The following is a 13,629-nucleotide window of genomic DNA, read 5'->3' on the forward strand; positions in this document are numbered from 1 at the left end:
TAGAACCTGTCTGGGAAGGAGGCTCCAGTGACTGGAACTATTTTTCTGATGGATTACAAATTATATGAGTAATGACTGAAAGAATACAGGTTTTAATCTTTGTGTTCATTAAGTTTATTTATTCTACACTCCTACACTGGTTTTTCTCCAACTTCAAATTATTTTTATTTCAATAATTTGTTTCATTTTAAACACAGTTTTGAGTACTCATAGAGAAGGTTGGGGTTTTTTACCCAAATTTAGAACTTTCTTGTGTAAAATGACACTTTGGATTAGCAAGAAGCTAATGAAAGCATGTTGTTTAATGTGCTCTTGAATTTCACAGATTATGTATACGAGCCTTTGCCCAGTTTCCGCGGTATTCACCTCAGTTTTAAAAAAGACATTTCCAGTTAGTGGTTCCACACTTTCTTGTAAATCAGTTATTCCTAATTTTTGAGATACTTTTTTTTTAGTCATCCATTATAAACCATGACAAATTACATTATCTTTCCACTTTATCTAGAAAATTATTACCAATTTCTGAAATTAACTTAAATCCATTAAATAACTAAAATAACTTTGCATACTTGAATTCTGATTCTGAGAGAAATTTTAGAAAATGTTATTGTCTTGGAAAGAGAGTGGAGTGATGTTGGGAAAATATATGACATTCTCTTCTGCTTGTTAATAAATATATAACTTTCCAAGAATTCATGAACCTTATAAAATGCACGTTCTTCTGTAACTGTAGAAATAACATCATTCAGGTCACTAAAAGCATCATTATAAATTGGTCTTTCACATTAGATCTTTGAAACCCAGGAAAAGATTTTATTATGAATTGATTTTATTGTTTGGACATGAACCCTTCAGTGTTTACTCCCATTCAGAGCAACATTTTAGCTCTCCCTCTTCTCAAACATGTCACATCATCATGTAAAAAACCATCACGAAGGGTTGCACCAGGTTCCTGAGGAAAGACTTGAAAATCTTTCTGTGGAAAAAACATGCTCCTGCAGATGAATTCATCCTGCTGTGTCAGGACAGCCAACATGGGAGACAGAAGTGATAGCTTAGAGCAGAATGTTCCCTGGTGTATAATGCAGTGATAAAATGTGGAACACTTATGATATTTGTTATGAAATATGAGATGTTTTTTTTTTTCCCCAAGGCAATGAAGGAACTTTCTTGGCTGCCTAAGTGATAAGTTTTTTTCAATATCACTAGACAGTAAAACACTGGCAACTGCACAATAAATATCTTTTCCAGGTATTTGTTCTACTGGAATTAACCCTTGCAACTTTTCAACAACCCCATTGCTGCTGAAGAATGGCACACAAATTGCATACAACATAAATTGCTTAAGTAATCAACTGAAGTTAAAGAAGAGCAGCTTGCTATGTGTCCTGAATGGGTGTGCTTGAGATCCCCCAAAAAATCACCAACAAGGGTATGAGCAAAAGTCAGATTTAATGTTGAGCTACAAAGCACAACAGATTCCTTGGCAAGGTTCACTCTACTTGCAAAGGACAACTAAGGCTCAGCAAGGAAAAGCAAGCAACCACAAAACCAATCAAGATCCAGGCAATCAAAACAGAAATTAATTGAAAACTACCTGGGTATGTGTGTATGTGTGTGTGTGTGTGTGTGTGCATGTAAAGGCAGTGTAGGCAAGGATCAAAAGGAATGTGGCCTAAAGCTTAACAACATTTAAACTTAATAGTACTTTAACTCATACCTTAATTTATAGCTTAACCTTAACAACCTAACAAAGATATAACACTTAAGAGCACTAGCCTAAGTTATAACTATAACTTAACCTAACTTCCAGATTTGCTATACCATATGTGCAAAGGTTATGCATGCAGAGAGAAATAGTCAGTGCAAAACAAGGTACCTGTGGAAAAATCTCCCTCAGAGGTCAGTGAAAATACTCCCTTTGGATGCTTTTGGATGCTGATGAGTGAAAGATCAGGCTTTGAGGAGTGCAGGTATCGGCCCAGGACATGTCGTGTTTTGGTGATCCTCCAGGTATAGCAAACCTGAGGGTTTGCTGGCTCTGAGAAGCCCCTCTCAGAGGGACGTTGCTGGTCTCAGGCCCACTGCAGTCTGGGAGAGCTCAGAGGGCTCCATCTTAGACCATCTTGGGTCAAAGGGTCCATCTTGGACGGCTGCTTATAGGGGTGCAAGAGAGTGGCCTTTAGTCATAATGTTTCACCCTGGCCACAGTTTGGGTCACACTTTCTTTGAAAGTGTGAGAACAGGAATGGTATGCCATTCAGGCCAGAGAAATATTTTCCAAGGCTGATATTGGGAAAAACAGAAGCTTGTTAGGCATTTCGGGGAGAAGACAGTGTTTTTGATAAGCTCACAAAGAGCTGAGCCCAGGTGGTGTTTTCCAGGACAAGGTCTAACAAGCATTTCTGCTATCTCACTACAACCTGGAAAGGAATGTGTGATGGAGGGGTGCACCACCACACTATGGAGGGATATATGTGTACAATTTATGTGTCTGTACTGTGTTCTTGGAAAGCACCCATAGCTGTGATTGTTTGTCAGAGCTGAAAATTTTCTTTGACTTTTCAAATTTTCTATGACTGTGTATTGTGGTTTGATGAGTTTTTTGCTGCTTTAGTAAGGTACTCTGCAGTGTTTCAAAAGCCATGTATTTTTCCTTGCTAAAATACAGAAAATACAGTTTAAAACTTCTTCTTGAGCAGCCCTCATAAATGATGCAGACATTTTTGGCCAGTAATCCATCAAGATTTCAGCACACATTTTTCTCCATTCTGGTATGTCATTCACAGTTTTATTATAGCTGCCATATTTCTTGGTATATGTACGTTTCAGGTTGTCATATCTTAATAAGGCAGAAATTTCTGATCAGATTAAACATTTTGCTTACAATAGAGAGGACAGTTGAATGCTCATAAATGAACTGAATGTCGTGTGTCAGCTCTCTGCCTCTTATTACCACCTCAAGTTATGAGTAAACCTTACAGATATGAGTCTAAGAGAAACCAGATGCACTCGTGCACATACACTATGCAAATTTATTGTGTTCAATTGGAAAACTCTTCCATCTTACCCTTGGAATCTATAAATTATCAATAATATATTGACAGCTGTGCTTTGTATTATACTTCCATAGAAAGCCCTCAGGAATAGCCGGGACCTGTACTGGACAGGTGACTGAAAATCTCCTTTGCAGTCCCGACAGAGAGTCATGAGCCACTTGCATACCTAGGAACAGAAAATTATGATAATCCTTTCACTCATAGAAATTCTTTGAAATAATCCTTTGAAACTGATAAAAGCTGTGTTCATAAACATGACCCAACCATTTGTAACATATGTTAATTGAAATGCAGGTTTCTTTCAAGATATAGCTATCTAATATTTTCATACATATGTGAAAATCTATTTCCAGTATCAGAGAACCCTTTTTTGAGGTCTGTATCATCGGAACCCTGTCGCATCTTATTATTACTTATTTACAATACTGTGTTGTCAAAAGGTAGATCAGAGCCTGATAGTATCATGTGTTATAGAAACACAATAACCTAGATAATGTTTTGCCAGACAGATAGTTCAGTTATTCACTGTATGAATCCACTGTTCATCTCTATCTTATTCATAGTTTTGCTTCTTTTCAGGATATATATGAAAGAACTGGGTAAAATTCAGAAAAGGACAAAGATGTTGAATGGAGATACAGTGTCTTCCACTGATAGAAGAGTGAATCATGTTGGATGGATGCACTGAGTGTCTTTCACTGAATAGAAAAGCTAAAAATATCAGAACAAATATGTGGAAAATAGATGCCTCATTGAATCTTTGGCCTCTGTGATACTGAGATTTTGATTCTTCACAGGACGTGGTTGTGCACAGGAGCTCTACCCCAAGTCACATCTAGGATGCTAAAAGATGACATGGAGTCAAAGACTAAGTAGACAGATTCCTGGAAGAAAATCCCATGCAGGATATAAAAGCAAAGATATGTCACTGAGCTAGAAAGGATTGGAAAGGGTGAGAATGTTTTGGGGAAATATTGTTACAAATACCTTTTCTTCACGTTACTCTGCTGTAGGTCCTTGTAAAGCTGAGATGCTAAGATAGATGGACTGGTAGTATGACCTGTTATGGGATCTTGCATGTCTACTGATGATACAAACATACTTGTTGACTTGCTTAAACTGAATGCCTAACTTAAATAAATAAAATTATTTGTAACAAACCTTACTTTTAGCATTCCAGCACTCAGCAAGACCTTAAACGTATGCTTGGTGCCAAGCCTGTGATCAGTCAGTTAAAAGAGAGATTCACCAAAGGGGCTTTATAGAGGTGAAAGAGGTTGTTTGAAAAAGAATCAGTAGAAAGAAGTAAAAAAAAAAAAAAAATCTGCTTATTGATTCCAGTTGTATGGCAATCCAAACAAGTTGACATGCAGAAAGCCAGGGGATTTACTCTGGGACAATGGCTCTGAACAGGCTCTCACTTTCTCTGCAGGGCAAGCGATGACAGCTCATTGCAGGATAAAATTGTGCTTGCAGGAAACTGCTACTCACAGAGCAGCAGGTCTACATATAAATACACATCCTGCTTCATTGCATGATACCTAACGTATACAGTCCTAGCTGAGAGAGATTTTCCCCATCACTAGAGAGGAAAACAATGGATTTTTGTTGTCCTGAAAATTTTTGAGGGAGCTTTATGGATTTGCTACCTATTCTACAGTCTGACATATTACTTTCTCTACTGGAATCTCTTACATGTATTTCCAAATTTGAAAGGGAGAGGAAGCAATCTGAATTTATGTCCTGATCAAATTCCCAGCTTGTGGGAAGTATCCTGAATAAATCATGAGAGTTTTCCAGATTACATTTTATGCTGGCCCAGCTACTGTAATGTTTGATTGCCGTAATCACATTTCAGTTAGTATACCTAATAAGCTAAAAAAGGAGAACCATATAAGTCCTTGGACCAATATAATCCTTTTCCCACTCTGAAATAAAACTGCTAAAGCAATAACTAAACCAGTTAATATACCAGCCTTTTGTAATAGGGTAATCAGTAAAACTAAACTACAAAGTGTAATTTCTTGTTTCCAAGTAAAACATGCTACATCCACTGCATGTCCCATAAAGGATCTTAGTTGACAAATCTCAATTTGACTCTGGGCAAAATAATTGTCTATTATTTTAGCTTGGGGCTGTTTTGCTTTAAAAATCAAATACTGATTTTGAAGAAATAGAGCAAGTAATTTTCTCTGAGAACACAGAGTTCCCACTGACAGTGGCTATTAAAAAGATTTAATGAAATCACCAGGAGTTGTTTGAAGCTGGTCTAGGTACATTTTTATACTCAATCTGCACATCAATATTAATTTTTTAACACAGATGGAGGTTTTATTGGTACCCAAGGAAGGAAGTAGAGAAAACAGTTTACTGGAACTTCAAATTACAAGCAGGGCACAAAGCTGATGGAAGCAAGTGTGAAATTAGACCTACGAAACACTATGAAAAATAGAATGCAGTAAACACATATGCAAATAAAAGGGGATGCTGGAAAACCATTGTTACCAATTCCATCTATGGAAAATGTATTTCAATGACATCCATCTTCATCATGTTTAGGGTCTACCAGTCAAATCATTAGAGATCTCCTTTTGAAGGTTTAATTATGTCTTCATTAAATCTGATATCAAAATAAACAATGCATAATTTCTGAGATTTGTGGAAAATGTATTGAAACATAAAATCTCAGAAAAAGGCTTCAGATCTGATCCATCTCCAGCTTTTTTTTTTTTCTTCTCTCACCAGTGAGATTTTTTTGTTTAAGGAAAATTCTCCTGAAATCTCTGAGTAAAAAAAGTATAATTTGAAATTTTATAGTACTTTTGTTCTGATTCCAGGGAAGGGCCTTTATTTTCATATAAAGAATGTAGTCTAAAAGTACAAATGGGGTGGTAGATAAAATACATCACTTGATTAGCAAATTGTAGGTTAGTGGCAATAAACAAAGTTAGGGCTTTTGTAGGGGTACAAACTCAAAGTCCATTCATAGGAGATGAAAGCTGTGTCCAGGTACACTTAAGTCTGCTGAAGCCTATTTAAATTATCTGTGTGAGTTTCACTGCTGTTTAATTATTGAATGCTCTGCCTGGGCATCTCAAAAATATTTTGTAGCTTAACATACTATAATGCTGCAATACTATACCTTTACACGTTTTACAGAAGGTAAGTGAGAAACAGAGTTTAAACTTCAAGTTCTCAGAGGGCTCTTAAGTATTTGTATCCCACTTAGGCATCTCCATTCCACTGAAAGGAACATTGAAGGTTTTAAAAGTTGGTTAAGCTAAAGCTTCAAATTATCCATAGTAAAAATAAGTAGGAATACATATCTTGGAAGATTGAGATCTAGATCCAAAGGCCTAGCTTTGTGTTTTCAGTAGGAGGGAGAGTATAAAATTTTCATCACATTAAGCTGTCTTCCCTTGTTAATTCAAAAATTATTAAAATTAATGCTTTTCCAGAGATGTAAAGGAGGATCAAGAGTGATTGAATTGTTAGCATGCGTTGAATCATTGATGAGAAAAAAAAAATGACCTTCTAAATATAAATAAATTGAAGTATGCCTGGGCACCAGAAGACTTTGTGTCTGCATGGAGTCTGGGTGATAACATTTTAACCACTCTTCATTGGAGTCACCAAACTAAGGGTGGATGGTGTTTATTCCTATGCACTAAAATTCAGTTGTACAGGAATTACCAAGGATAAAAGTAAATATATCACCACAAGGACAAGAAACACATTGAGGGTGATAAGAAAGACTCTGCTGATGACAAGTATTGATAGTACCATAGGACACCCTTTCCTATGTCCTGGAAAATTTAAAAAAATATATATAAAGAATACAAAAATAAGTTAGAAAAAAATGCTATGAAAGAAACAAGCATAGGTGAATAGGAATTGTTGTGTTGTGTACACATGGAATTTTCAAGACAAATATGATTTCTTGATCCAAAAGCAATTTCCAAAATGTTTTGTAGGAAAGGTATGCTCCCAGTAGTAGACAAACCAAAATATCAAAGAGGTTTTTAAACTACTCATGAAGGACAGACACAGCACAAATCTCATCTTCACCACCTACACAGCTCAAGGTATCAGATATATATCTATATCCCTGGAAGTGTTCAGGGCCAGGTTGGATGGGGATCTGAACCACCTGATCTAGGGGAAGGTGTCCCTGCCCATCACAGGCAGGGTGGAACTTGATTTTTAAGGTGCCTTCAAACACAAACCTTTCTATGATTCTATGATCATATATAAATAAATACATAAAGTTCACACGAGTAAGATTTTTTTCTACTCATATAAGAAACCAAAGTTACCATCACTGGGAGCCAAAAAAGTCTGTTTGGGAAAAACTATGAAGCAGCAAATATCATTGTTCTTTAGTGGAAATTATCTCATATTTACAAAAGCTACAGATTGCAACTGATTACAGATTACATAAAATTAGGTAATATAGGAAGAAGCAAAAAGGAAAACATGACAAGGAGCTTTAAATAGAGGTTGCATAGAGAGCAAGAGGCTACAGAAACCGGTTACTTGCAGCAGCTGGAAAGCCAGGCTGAAGGGTGTAGTGAAATTATGTGGCATTTGCTTTGTCTACCTTTCTTGTCTTCCCACTCCTCCAATGTTGTTTATGCAATTTGAGAATTTTCATTCCTTATTTTAGTAAGACCAAGGGGATAAATTTTGTTTAGAGAATGTTGTCTCTTGGGTTCATTGTGTCAGTGAGATCTGAGAATCAGCTGTACAGTAAAAACCTCTGTCACCTGACATGCAACTCTCAGTGTCTTCTCTCATGAGAGTTCTCTAATTAATATTGTCTTTAAAAACAAATCACTTTTAAGGGTTTAATTAACACAGAGTACTGACATTTTTAGTTTAAACTGAACCTGTTTCATCAATAAATGCTTTCATCATCCTTTGTTCTTTCTCCCTTTTTGCACTTATTACTTGACAGTAAAATGGTTTGCTTTTCCAATTTAACAAATAGGAAATGCAGCAAGGGATTATTTGGATGCCCCTGTAAGTATTTTTCTATTTAAGGAAAACACATCAAACTCTGGGATCAGATAATTTATTTACTTTTAGCTACTTTTTCAAGCATCTTTGCAAAACAGAAGTACCTCTTCATAGGTTATCCTGACTTTTCAAACTTGCTGTTCCATTTATTCTCTAGTTTTCCAGAAAAAAGCTTTTGGTCTAGCATATTTAATCCAAATACTACAACCTTTAATTATCATTAAGATTACAAAGTAGGAAAGATCAGCTTCTCTGTATCAAAAGAGCATGAATGGGAATATTTCAATTGTTATCCTGCAGATACCGTGAATCAGCTTTCATTTCTCCATCATCCTTTAAAAGAAGAAAGGGGGGGAAATGCCTTTTTGTTTTCTTAGAAAGCTTTTCAACGGGTCATTAACATTGAGTCAGATTTCTCTTAACAAATATTTCTGCATTTCCATCTGTGATGATGCTCTCAGCTCTATTATCTTCCAAGCATCAGACTCATCATCCATCTCATCCCACAGCAACCTCTCAATCAATAGACTGACACATTCCTTCTCTTTCCCCGGAAGATTTTCATTCTGATCTGCAACATATTCTGCTTGCTTTGTCCATTTCCTTCCATGGCTGCCCTTTTGTGGATTCTTTCTTTCTGCCTTTGTATTTCTTTCTTCTATACATAAACTGGGCATTGGTCCTCTGGGTCAGTCTGCTCCTGCTTATTACTTTGTCTTTGACCTTTTTTTTGACCATATTTGTTCTGAACCAATGATTGCCATTGCTGGGAGCTTTTTCCCAGACAGTTTTGCTGTCCTTACTATTAAGATGCATTTCTGCAGGGTGAAATCTTCCTCTCAGCAGTCTCTCCAGTCATGTAGGGTCAGACATCCCACAGCCCATCCTGTCAATTAATAGAGAATCTCTAATGTTTCCAAATTTGCATGTAGTTGCTGGAGTTCCAATTTCCTTCATTTTCATTTAGTTCTGGATCAGAAAAGACTCCCCAAATATCTCTTTGAAATCTCATACTGTCATTCATAAGAGCCACTGGACACCCCTCACCACTGTTCTCGGAATTTTGCCATTTTTGCAGGTGGTACCACCCCTTTCACTCCATTTACCTCATGTTCATTGCTATTGAAGATCCATTTTTTAAAATAACACTTGGTTGCAATGCTTGGATTCTGTCTATGGGAGCAGTTTCTGCTTTTGTTAATTTTTCCCATTTTCCTCCTATTAATCCCTTTATACTGGCTGGTGCCACTGCACTTTACGAATTCTATGGCTGGGTAATAAAAAGGCACCATATTTTTAAACACATGTTGCTTATTTATTAAGCAATGCATTAAGAGACTCAGTCTCCTGTGCACACCAACCATGTGCACCACCAAACTCTCCTTTTCCAATTTCTGGTCCTACCCCAACTTTCATTCGGATGATTTTGTTGAGATAAATTTCTGAAAAAAATAAAGCATTTCACATAGAGGGTTAATCCTGCATCCCAATAGGCTTGTATTTACTAGGAAATCATTCAATTCAGAATTTCATTTTGGTCAGTGTCATCTCATTACAGTTAATCACATCCCACATTGCTAGTAAATTATTGTGTCACTCTTAATTTCAAGCACATCTCAGTGTTATTTCGGATACGTGTGCAGCACAGTGTACTGATGTGGAGTTTGCTCAAGCTAGGACCAAGGAGCAGTCCAAATGTCTTAATACAACACTCTGACCCAAGTATCATCCATAATATATTCATGACACTCCCATGCAGGATAAGCATTACAGAAACAGAACAATCAATATTTAGACTGTAAACCTAGCTGGTTTTACAGACTTGCAGTTCTGTGATTTATCTTCCTGCACAATTTTATCTCATGCTGATACTGGTGTGGGCTGAGATATTAGGAATAATGTGTGGTAGGAGACTGATATGGGGTGTTTGAGACCTCGGCTTCAATCAGAATTTGGAATGAGGGGAAGCTGGAAAGCTGCTGTGGTTATGTTAAATCCAGCAATCCTAAAGGTGATAGGGAGAAGAAAAGGGTATAGACTCTGTCATCCTGTGTTTTTTTCCAAGGAGGTCTGAGTCTGAATTCTATTTCTATCTCAACCACCAACCTTATATATTACATTAAACACCACCTTTCATCTCTATAACTATTCTTCTATCCTTGGTCTGCCATATCCATTTAAAATGTTAACTGTCCAGGATATTATGAATTGATACCGTACCAAATTAAATTCTTTTGATGGGCTGATAATACAGCACCCAGTCCAACCAACTAATCAATCAATAAAAGCCACCAAAATGCCCTCAAAAAACCCAAAACAAACAAAAGACCCATACAAACCAAAAAACCCCTCAGAAAAACTAGTCTTGAATTTTATCAAGATAAGAGCAGGAATTGAAAGCAGCTTCGCTGGTTTTAATCCTTGTAAAGAAAATTTTGCTAAGAAACAACTCAAGTCTCTATCAATTTTGCCATGATAATATCACTTTTCTCGTTTTGCTATTATGAAATTTGTGTCTTGATAAAAAAAGAACCAAAAATTATGCATGGTTAAAGGAAGACAAGAGTAGTACCTTTCAAATTATTTCTGTAATTGCAACAAAGAATAAAATCCATCACAGGGAAGATCACTATATAATGGAAAGAAGCACATCCTTATTTACCAAACCACCTTCCAGCTTTGATGCCAATTGTATCACCACAGAATAATATCACCACACGTGTTGCAGTTAAACTAAAAGAGGAGATGGTTGGGAGGTATCTGAATTAACAGTGCTCCTGCATCTGGAAATGTTATTTTCCCTGTTAGAGCCACCTTTATCCTTATGACTCTGCCCTCTTGATTTCCCACATTTTCATGAATGATTCATATGCGATTCACACACAGACTTCTAGCGAATGCTCACAGTGACTCTATCTCCCCTCTGTTGTTTGCTCATATTTGGCATCAGTCTGTGGTGGACTGAACAACTAGCCCTCTCAGCAGTCTTGCCTCCTTCTGGAGTAAACTGAGAACCCAAAACTTAATTTTTCCTCCATGCATTAAAGTCGGCTTTGGGAATTTAAGTGACTGGGAGAAGAGATCAGCAGTGTGTGAGAGCTACAGATGGTTGTGTCATTGTCCCCCTGTTCTGTGATTGAGTTTATTGTCCCACATTTCTCTTGGTTTCTGTTGCTGGGTGGTGGATCTCCACAGTTTCCTTCAGTACCTCTGCAATGGTATAAAAGTGAAATTCCTGCAGCTGTCCTGGCATCCATTTCATGCATACTGATTCCAATACAAATTGTCATTCTAGCCCATGATCCCTGTTAAGCAAAAGTACTGTCCTTCAGAGCATGATTTGGAGCAACTTATAGGGAGTGTAACCTTTCCTGATGACTCTAGGAACCTGAAATGAGACAGTGAGAATACTCCCTGTTGTGTCTGCTTTCTGCTTAGCATTAAGCTTTTGAGTGAACTCTGTAGGCCATGGAGAATTTTTTTTGAGCTATTATTACATTATGGCATAAATATGGTTTTTCTTATTGCCATAACATTTCTTACTACATCCTGCCCAAGGGATGCTCTTAGGCTGTGCCCCCTGAAACTGATAAGCTTTGTGAGGACAGAACTTATTTCAGCACCACTCCATGAGTTATTCTTTTGCTGGGCTGTCTAGTTTTCCATCTTGTGGTTAGTTTCAATCTAGTGTATTACAAACCTGATTATACCCTGATAAGTCAGGGTACTGCAAACATTGCGAGTTAGTTAGAGAATGCAGCATTAAAATATATGTGTATGCCCTGGGATAGCATAGCTGTAAATGTATCATGGACACTGCTCAACTGTGTTGGAGAAAAATGTTTGTTGCCTAAAAAGCAAATAATGCTGAGTGTTCCACTTCATCCAGTTAAACCTTGCAATTTCTCTGATGTTAAATCTTTTGCTCTTCCTCTGTCATTGACACTGGTTGGACTAATCAGCTCATGACACATTTTAACTATCTTCCAGACAATTCAATCAGCCCAATGGCAGCTCTTTTCAAGCCCACATTTCTTGAATAACCAAGTGTCACGGCTTAATTTCAGTTGGCAAGTAATCCCCATCCAGCTGCTCCCTCACTTCCCTCTGGTGGGACAGGGAAGAGAATTGGAAAAGTGAGAAAAGTTGTGGATTGAGATAAAGACAGCTTAACAGGGAAAGAAAGGATGTGTATGCAAACAGAGCAAACCAAGGAATCATTCACTACTTCCCACGGGCAGAAAACCCTTCACCCATCCCCAGGAAATCAGGGCTCCATCACATATAATGGTGACTTAGGAAGACAAACACCATTATTCTGTATGTCTGCCCTCTCCCCCTGTTCCTCTCCCCAGTTTTATATGCTGAGAATGATGCCATATGGTCTGAAATATTCCTTCATATGTTGGGGTCAGCTGTCCTGGCTGTGTCCCCTCCCAAATCCCTGTGATCCCCAGGTATCCTCACTGGTTGGGTCAGGTGAGAAGCAGAAAAGGCCTTGGCTCTGTGTTCAGTGTAAGCACTGCTCAGCAGTAACAAACCTATCTCTGTGCATCAACACTGTTCCAGCAAAAATTCAAAATACAGCCCCATACCAGCTACTCTGGAGAAAATTAACTCTATCCCAACCAAAAACATCACACAAAGGCACTATAAAAATTCACTGTGGAGCTATCTTGTCTAGGAGGAAAAGCCTGGACATGATTTCCATCAGAAAGGCACTGTGTAAGCAAAGAAACAACAAAAAAGAAACACTGCAAAATGACAAGATGCAACTGTTGAAGGAAGAGCTCTCCCTGTGCTGCATAGTTTCATTCTGATGAGGAAAACAGAAAACTGTGGCAGAAGCAGCGACAGGAAAGGGAACTAGAAGGGAAAACAGATCTGCTAACAGTAGCTGGCATGTTTCTGCCACGTTTTATGTAATCCTTACTATCTGCTGTGGAAGTCTTACCATGCGCCTGTGGAGAAAATGATTTAATGCTATTTTTACACACAAAAACAGAGGTAAAATTTAGGAGAAACTGAGGGAGGCTGAAATTGCTGAAGGTCACTAGAAACTGGAAGTGCAAAAGGAAATTTTCTGGTTCTTTCTATTGCTGCAGGGGGTTTTTTGTTTGTTAGTTTTTGTTTTTGTTTTTAAAATTTTATTAGCAAGGTGTTGGACTCATACATAGAAAGAAGCAGAACAGTCTTTTTCATCTCTCTTTCCACTGCCTTCACGTGAGGTTTGGGATATAATTAATTCTTTTTTCATTTCATGGAATAAGTGGTAAGTCTCATGGAATTCCATATTTGACCGTGATATAGATATCAGGTTAGCATGTTCTGTATCATACCAAATTGGAGTTTAATTAAGCTTCCTGATTTAAGTCAAACAACCTTGCATTTGCTGTGGTCAAAGTGTATGGTACATCTATAGCACTGTGTAGCCCACAGGAAAGTTTGATCTGTTTTCCTCAGGGCTGCAAGCCTGCGCAAAGTTGGTGGAGATAGATTAGGATTGAGCAGTGTTGTTTCTACCCTATGTACTATAGCTCTGGGTAGAGTT

Source organism: Lichenostomus cassidix, chromosome 1, assembly GCF_008360975.1.
Source record: "Lichenostomus cassidix isolate B80296 chromosome 1, HeHo_3.0, whole genome shotgun sequence".
NCBI lineage: Eukaryota > Metazoa > Chordata > Aves > Passeriformes > Meliphagidae > Lichenostomus > Lichenostomus cassidix.